Genomic DNA, 9,421 nt, shown 5'->3' with positions numbered 1-9,421 from the left:
TTTCAGTTATTGCTGCCAAGGGTAAAACAACCAGTTATTAGCTTCGGGGGGCAATTACTTTTTCACACAGGGCCAGAGAGGTTTGTAACCCCCCCCCCCCCCCCCCCCTTAAAAAATTAAATAATCATTCAGACACCTCATTTTCTATTTACTTGAGTTGTCTCTGTAAAATATAAAAATTGGTTTAATGATCCTAAACATGTAAGTGTGATGAATATGCAAAAGACACCAGGAACCAAAAGGGGGGCAAATACCTTTTCACTGCACTGTATTTCAAGTGTTTGTTTCTTTTAATTTGGATGATTTTGGCTTACAGCTAATGAAAACTCAAAATTCAGTATCTGAGAAAATTAGAATATTACTTAAAACCAATAAAAAGGACTTTTAACACAGAAATGTTGGACTACTGAGCAGGGGGAGTGGCTAGGGATTTTTGGCTCCAGAAAGAGAATTACAAAGGGCCCCCCTCAGCTGGCCAGCCAAGCAAAAAATACTGTTGTTTTACAAATATCTATGTATTTTTTAAATGTATTTTTAACTCTGATTTCCCTATATAAATAAGCAATATGCTCTGCTTCAGTTTAATTACATTTACTTGTATGATTAGAAATTTCCATTTTAAATTGCACCTTTGCACTCCTCCTCTTTCCCTGCTTTCTCCTCCTTCATCATCCTCAGGCTTCTTAAGGGCCCCACCCTACTATGGGCCTGGGGAGTCAGTACCCTTTTTTCCCTCCATGCCACTGAGAAGTATAAACATGCAAGCACCCAATACTTGGTCGGGGTTCTTTTTTGCATGAATTACTGCATCAATGTGGCGTGGCACAGAGGCGATCAGCCTGCAGCACTGCTGAGGTGTTGTGAAGCCCAGGTTGCCCTGATAGTGGCCTTCAGCTCTTCTGTGATGTTGGGTCCAGATTCTCTATGGAGTTTAGGTCAGACCAGTTTGCTGGCCAATCAAGCACAGGGATACCAGAGTCCTTAAACCAGCTTTTGGTACCTTTAGCAGTGTGGGCAGGTGCCAAGTCCTGCTGGAAAATGAAATCAGCATCTCATTAAAGCTTGTCAGCAGAAGGAAGCATGAAGGTCTCTAAAATGTCCCGGTAGATGGCTGTGCTGACTGTGGACTTCAGAAAACACAGTGGACCTGCACCGGCAGATGACATGGCTCCTCAAACCAGCACACACTGTGGACCTCAAGACACTCTTCTTCCAGACTCTAGGGCCTTGATTTCCAAATAAAATAAAGAGATCACTTTCATTTGGAAAGAGGACTTTGGACCACTGAGACCACAACAGTCCACTCCTTTTAGTCCTTAGCCCAGGTCTGATGTCTCAGTCCAGTCCTTGTGAAGCTCCCCCAAATTCTTGAATGGACTTCGTTTCACAGTCCTCTGAAGTCTGCAGTTATCTCTGTTGTTTGTACATCCTTTTTTTCCTCCACATTTTTAGCTTTCTTTTTTTTATTATTATTATTTTTCTTATTTAGGAAAAGTACTTTCAAATTACATTAATGTGAAACATTTTAATCAGCCTTACATACATTTCTGCACGTACGTACTAACAGTAACACAACAGTAACCACAGTTCATCTGAATTTTCCTCAGTGAAGCTCTTCCAGTTATTTTGTTTTTAACTTTTATGTGAACCTTGGTGTAAATTATTTACACAAGAACATGGAAAGCTTTCACACTGGAGAGGAACAGAAAAACTAACAAACAAAAATAATAAAAAGAGAGCAGGTTAAAGGTTACATAAAATACCCAGGTCAGTACTACTCTGTGCTCCTGTCCTTTTACTCTGTTAAATTAAGTGAAGTCTGGTTTTATGGGTTTGACATACTCAGTCCATTTGCTCCAGAGTTTGTAAAATCTGTCCTTCTGGACTCTGAGGGGATAAGACAGCTGCTCCATTACATATATTTCATAAATAATGTCTATCCATTCATCACTGGTGGGTGAGTGAGGTTTCAGCCATGTCCTCGTAATAACTTTTTTGCTTCCAGTCACAGGAATATGAACTAATGTTTTATCATTATTACTCCATCCACACTTGTTCCTTCCACTCAACTTTCCATGAATATGCTTGGATACAGCTCTCTGTGATAAAGCAGCTTCTTTTACAGTGACCTTCTGTGTCTTACCCTCCTTGTGGAGGGTGTCAATGACTGTCTTCTGGACATCTGTCAGGTCTGCAGTCTTCTCCATGATTGTGTAGCTACTGGTCCAGACTGAGAGACCATTTAAAGGCTCAGGAAACCTTTGCAAATTGGGCCACAGTATTCTAATATTTAAAGATAGTGGATTTTAGGTTTGTGCGCTGTAATCATCAAGGTTAAAAAGTCATTGAATATTTCACTTTGTATGAAATGAATATAGAATAGATGGAAGTATAACTCTTTTGAGTGAATCAGAGTGATTTTGCCATACTAACTATAATATTTAAAACGCAGTTTAATCTGGTGACAGCATATTTTTTTAAATCAGTAAAGGTAAAGTTACAGTCAATGATCGCTTATTTTAATAAATGTTCGACAGGCATGTCATGTTAAATGAGGACGACACAAAGAATTGTGGGTCGTCTTCTCTCCTTTGATAAAGGACGGAGATAAAGGATGTGTCCTCTGTTAAAGGAGATGATAAAGGAAGCGACAAAGCTCCTTTCTTTAACACGTGGAGAATTTGAACAGCCTTCAACATGACTGACACTGAAAAACCTCCAGATCATTTCACTGTTAGGAACGTTCCTAAGCAGACTGAAGTCAGAGACTCAAAGACAACTTCAGAGGCATGAGATGAACCTTCAGACTCAGACCGCTGCATTTATCCCACAGGATGATTCAGATGGACTAATCCACCAGAACAGACCACACTTTTACAGAGAGAGAGACGTCATTCTCACTGGCACGTTAGCGCCATCATGTGGCCCTTAAAGTAACGACACAATCCAGGGTCAGGCAAAGATAACAGCCTAGGGTCATTGACTACATTTGTACAAGGACCAGCCTTAGCAGACGCAGGACCAGACTTTCAAATTAAGTAAAAAAAAAAAAAAAAAGTGCCTCTACTGCAGCCATCTACAAGGAGACATCTGAAATATTTAAGCTGTTTTAGCGGCATATTTTTTTAACCTGCCTTGTTGTCCATCACTAATCGCTATCACTAAAGTGCTGCTTCCTGATTGGAGAGAAACGTTCAGGAAACAGGCATGCTGTTTTGATTCTCAGTCAGGAAAACTGCATTCTCCAAGAATGGAAAGTTGATGCAGAAGACTGCAGATTTAATGAAGACTTTACCGATAAGTATGGATTTATCATGAATCATATTTACTAATAGTGGCAGACAGGTGGATTTAGGTGCAGAAAAGTAATTATTTGAAAAACAGCAGAAATGGTTCGAGCATGAACTCACTCCTGATTAAACTGTTGCAGTGTTGGCTGTTTTTGGACTGATTTGCTAAAGAATCCCTAAACACCAAAACATCTTTTTCCTTCCCATATTCTGAATTCAATCATCCTGTTGGGGCCAGATTTGGAGCTTTGGGGGCCTGAGCTGCCAGTTGATGATCACTAGCCTACACATTTGAAGACGAATAAATAGAAATGAATCGGTAAGGCACTCAGACAGGGTGTCTGCAGGGTCTTAAAGGGATACTTCAACATTTTGGCAAATTCGCCCATTGCCATAGTCCCTATAGTCTTAGTAATAGGTTCATTTCCTTAGTTGTCGGTACAAGCTGTTTCTAGATGTGGGGGGACCGTTAAACCAGCTGCACAGCTAACGCTATGGAAGAAAACAGAATTTTTTGCTTTCCCTCATCAAACTCATCAAATACACAATCCAACAACTCCAAAACGCTCTCATGGACAAGTTGTGACCTGTACATTCACCAAGCTTCTTCTGTCAGCATCACTAGCCACGCTTCAAAACATCACAGTGCATTGTAGGTGGACTGTTACTATGCAGAGTGTTGCATTCACTGTCTGAAATACTGTGCGGAATTTATGAAAAATTGAGAAACAGGTTGCCCTCTGCATCTCTGGCATGACCACAGGCTGGGCCACCTGGGCGTAAGTTCTAGGCCAGTATTAAGCTGTTCGTGCATCCTTACAGCTCTGCTGTGTCCCTAACCAGCAGGATAAATATATGACGTGTGCATGCAGGTAACATCATGCTGTTCTCTGTTCTATATTTCATCTTGCTGTATTTCATGTCCTCTCATCAGCATTTTTAAACTACTTCTTTTAGATTCTTGTGTAATATGTCTGGGTAATGTGGTTGGATCTTTTATTGATATGTGCAATTCTGTGTTCTATGTGTTATTATCATGGCGGTTTCATGTGTGCAGCACTGGGAGTCGTCAACAAATAACCCTGAAGGAACAATAAAGTGTAAGTGATGGTTAAATGTAAGTATTCTGAGAAAGGGTTGGAGGAGCTGGAGCTGAAACTTGTTAACATTCTGGGGGATTTTTCAAATAAAAAGCAGCTCTGCAGTGAAGTTTCTGCCTGGTCTGATACTAGTACAGTCTGTTAATGCTAGTCCTGGGAGCGTCTCAAAGAAAGATTTATCTACATTCTACTATAACAAGTACGATCTCCATTTTTTCTGTCACATTTTTATTCAGAATCTGAACAAAACATGGAAATCACTGTCACCAGTGTAGTTAGAAAATGAAAATATAATCAGATCTTTAGATATACTGAGTGTCTTGAAAAAAGAGTATTAAATGTGATGTCAGATTTTCTGCACATATTCTCAGATTGGATTCTGAGTCCACATTTAAGCCACTAAGAAGAATAGAGTATAAACTGCTATGAGCTTAAACACAGAAAAATCAAACTAAGTTTTTAACCAAGCTACACAACTGAACCTGAAGACTGACTTATAAATATCCTCTTTAAGCACCTTTAATCCCTCTAAAGCTTTTAACGCGCTTTAGTGAAAACTGTCTCCTGTCTTGCCAAATGTTTTCATTTTCATACAAAAATACAAAAAAAGAAAAAAAAAATCTTTAAAATTTAGGAAATAAAATACAATATTGCCCAAATCAAGTAAAAGTTCAAGCACTGAGTGACTGATAAATATTGATGGAGGTAGAGGCCTTTACACAGCATACAGCAGGGGGCGCTGTAGCCTCAGAATATGAAGCTTTAAGGCTCCAAGAGGCCAGCAGGTGGCGCTGTAGCCTTAGAATATGAAGCTATAAGGCTAAAAAAAAAAAAAAAAGGCCAGCAGGTGGCACTGTAGCCTTAGAATATGAAGCTATAAGGCTAAAAAAAAAAAAAAGGCCAGCAGGTGGCACTGTAGCCTTAGAATATGAAACTATAAGGCTAAAAAAAAGGCCAGCAGGTGACGCTGTAGCCTCAGAATATGAAGCTTTGAGGCTCAAAGAGGCCAGTGGGCAGCTATGAACATGGGAACTAAACCACTGCAGTTGTTTAAATCATCAGTGTAAACTGGATGTTTTACAATAAAAGGAGCTCTACAGTGTGAAGTTGTAGTATTAAAGTTGAACTGAGGTTCTGATGTTTTATATTTGAAAAACAAATAAGGAATAAAATAGTTTTTTGTTAAAAAGATGTAAGAATATAAGGGAACAAAGAAAGCTGTAGTTTAATTGGAAAGTCCTGTTTTGTTTATTTATCATGTCACTCAGGAGAGATTATTATTATCTTTATTTATAATTATTTTTTTTGCACAAAAAAGAAATGTTTAATGTCTTTAGTGATTGGACTGCATGGTGTTGTCTTCATGGATTCACAGAGGAAGTGAGGCTGACAGCAGGACAGAGAACCCCTTTATGGAGTCCAGAGTCCAGAGGAGACCATGAAGAGGGATGCAGAGCTGGACCTGAAGAGCTGGACCGGAGGTGACGAAAGGCTCATTTGTGCTCTACACACACATGAAAATAGATTGGTGCATTTTAAACTTTACTGCTGACACTGACCTGCGTCTATGACAGGGGTGTCCAAACTATGGCCCGGGGGCCAAATGCAGCCTGCTGGCCCTCAGCAAATTCTAGAAATGAAAAGAAAAATGCCCCACATGTGAACATACAACTTTCAGTCAGTTTCAGCTCATGGCAGCGCTAACATGCTGATTCTGTAAACAAACATGTCAACCAGAACAATTTATTGATTTTGTCTGACTAAATTGAGACAATGCTATATTTAGTTAACATACTGGCAAGCAAAATAATAAGAATATCTTGTTTTCTAACTCCCTGATAGCTCACAGCAGCAACCAGCACTAAAATTAATATTCCAGGGGCGGAGCCAGTGGTAGTTAGGGCCAAACAAGGTCCCCTGAAATCTGAGTGGCCCGTCCAAAAAACAGAAATGGTTTTCTATTTGCCTTGTCAGCCATTAAACCCAGTATATGGTGTTACTTCATCACCTTCATCACCCAAGCCCCCATTGACTGATGGCCAGCTGTTTGCTCTAAGCCTATTGGCTCGTTGCTGTCATGCTGCCTTATCTTACCTGCCCTTGCCTGGCCATGCTCTGTTGCTCTCTCTAGAGCTGCTCAAGCATCCCCCTCCACCCCAGCTCCTCCTTTATTCTGCTTCTGACTTGATCAGCATCATTCTGTTGTCACTGCTGCCTGCTCTGCTCTGCTCTGGGTTTTGCTGCCTCCTGACTGAACTAGCCACTTAGGAATCCTCAGTCACTAACATATCTTAACCTACATTATATTGGTTTTTAAAACTTTCATATACCTCACCTTGGAGATATCAAAGTGGCCCCAACCACATGTATCTCTTTATGTGGCCCTCAGTGGAAAAACACCCCTGGTGTAAACACAACAGGTTAGGAAATCTGACGTCAGATTTAGGCAACTTTCATCACCATTCAATGGTCTGCAGGTTCCTCTTCATGTTCAGGTGTTTGTGATCCTACACTGCTGTTTAGGACTGTGACCTGTTCACATAGCAGTCTGCTACAGGCCATAATTAAGACGTGATGTGAACAGACAAATCAGATCTGAGCTAAAAATCAGATCTGAGGGTGATGGCCTGCAGTCTGAGGTGGTGAAGGGTCCAAAGATCCATGCTGAAGACGAGCTGACAGCAGCAGAGAGTAGAGCTGAGTCAGAGTTTGGCAGCAGTGAGATGATTGGTTCATAGGAGTCACACCTGGTTCTGTTTGGTTCTTTAAGAGTTATCGCCCATAATCAGCTGATCACCACAGCAGGAAGAAAATGAAACCCAGTAAATTCACAGAGATCTCTGCCTGAATGTTTGTGTGAATATCTGCGTGTTCTACTTGTTAGAGTGTACCTGCTCCACGCTGTGGTGTGAAATCAAACACACTGATGTAATTCTGCTGCCGTGACACAGTGTGGGTATTTGTGGATTACACTGACTTTGGTTGGACACACCTTGACAACACGGTGAGCGATCAAACAGTCCTGTTTCCATGAACACCAGCCATGGAGACGGTTGAATGAATCCAAGCTGACAAAGAATTTCACATCCTGCATAGATCCGTCCCGCTGTCAGGGAGGAAAGTCAAAATAACTACAGTCCAGATGGCCGCCATGCAGCTACATAGGTGTGGTTAACAAGAAGGATATCTCTGACCATGGCCGCCCATAAGGGGGGATAAAGGGGAGGGACCCAGCCAAATGAGGGGGCCCATGGAAGTCAGGAAAATCATGGTCCATTGTAAAGTTAATCTGGGATAAGAGTATTTGATTTTTAACCTGAATAATATCCACTCCTATCAAAGCAACAAAACACAAACTGTATTTCTGCTGTAGTATAATATAGCCTAATCCAAATGCAAACCCCCTTTCTTAAACCAAAATCCCCCCCTTTTTTTCTAGTGTCCACAATGAGTTGACAAATTGACTAAAACATTTTTAAAGCAATGTCAGATTTCATAGCTAAACCATGACGTGCACAAAGGTCAGAATGCCAGAGAATAGAAGAAACTGATATAGCTTTAAGAGAAAAATAATTAATCAGGGTAAAAATGGGTTAAGAAAGGTACAAAAATGGATTGGAAAATGGTGAAAAGTGGCAAAAATTGGTTAAAAGATGCAACACTGATCAAGAAAGGCAAAAAGGGACAAAAATGGGTGGAAATTGTGGCTAAAAAATTGGATAAATGTGAAAAATACATGTCAAGAAAGGCAAAAAGGTGAGAAAAAATGGGTAGAGAAATGGGACAAAAGAGGCAAAAATGGGCCAAGTAAGGTGAAAATGGGGCATAAATTGGGAGGGAACATGGTGAAAAGCAGTTAAAAAGTTAAAAAATGGGTCTAAAGCAGCAAACCAAGAAAAGGTCAGTTTTCATCAAGATCACTAAAAAGAGACTAAAGACTAAACTGTGGGGACTTTTATGGACTAAAATGTTTTTGAGTTTTCACTGACTAGAATTATAAAGGCTAGAAATGACTTAAATATGACTAAAACTAAAAGTAAAATTAAAATAGCTGTAAAAAGTTAACACTGGTTAAAAGAGGCAAAAAAGGAACAGATGGACAGGAAAATGGTGAGAAGTGGTTGCAATGGATAAAAGTGGAAAAAAATGTATATGCTAAAAATCAGCAGGAACTGTGATGAAAAGGGGCTGAAAAGTGAACATCAGAACCCAACAACAGTCTGACAGTTTTCAGCTCTAACATGAAGGAACTGTCAGCCAGGATGCTAGCACCAACGCTACTGCTGATCCACACATGCATTGTTATATCAATAAATCCTGACCTGAGAGGGCCCATTCTCCGGGTTTGTTAGGGGCCTTGACGGTTTTGTGGGTGGGGCCTGCTCTGACTTCTGAACACCTGAGAAAAAATGAAGAAATCATGTTTTATTAAATAAAAAGTAAAAATATGTAACTTTGAGTCCCCTGGCTTTATATTCTGATAAACACCCGTACAAAAATTAAACCTCTCACCTTCTTTCCTCCCTCTCCTTTCTACAAACATTTTTCTACAAACATTTTTCTACATCAGTCTTCAGGTTGTTCACTAGTGTATGGGGTTATATTTAGGAATACATTACATTGCTGTTGTTTAATACAGTCATTCATGAACTGTTTCATTGATCCTACTGAACACTTCATTCCTCCAGTAATGGAGCTAGAGAGCAGAGAGGGTTTCTTCAGTTTGTTGACCTCATTCAGAACAATTTCCTGAGTCTTTCCAGGACAAACACTAACACACGTTGGTCCCTGTGATAGAGGGCTTTTTGTTGGAGCTGCAGAGAACATCCACATTGGATCATCATGCTCTGCCAGTTTCCCAGAATTCCCCCCTCTGCGTGGGCACGTACCCTGAGAGAGATTCAGCAACTGAACAAACAGAGCTATTGGACGGTCAGTGTCAGTCTGATCCTGGGGGCCAGTTGTGGATCAGGAGGGGGCAGGGGTCGAACTCTGACCATAGAGATGGTGGTTCATTCTTCAACTCATCCA

The sequence above is a fragment of the Cheilinus undulatus genome, linkage group 5, assembly GCF_018320785.1.
Source record: "Cheilinus undulatus linkage group 5, ASM1832078v1, whole genome shotgun sequence".
In the NCBI taxonomy this organism is placed as follows: Eukaryota; Metazoa; Chordata; class Actinopteri; order Labriformes; family Labridae; genus Cheilinus; species Cheilinus undulatus.
Note: the sequence above shows the minus strand (reverse complement) of the source record.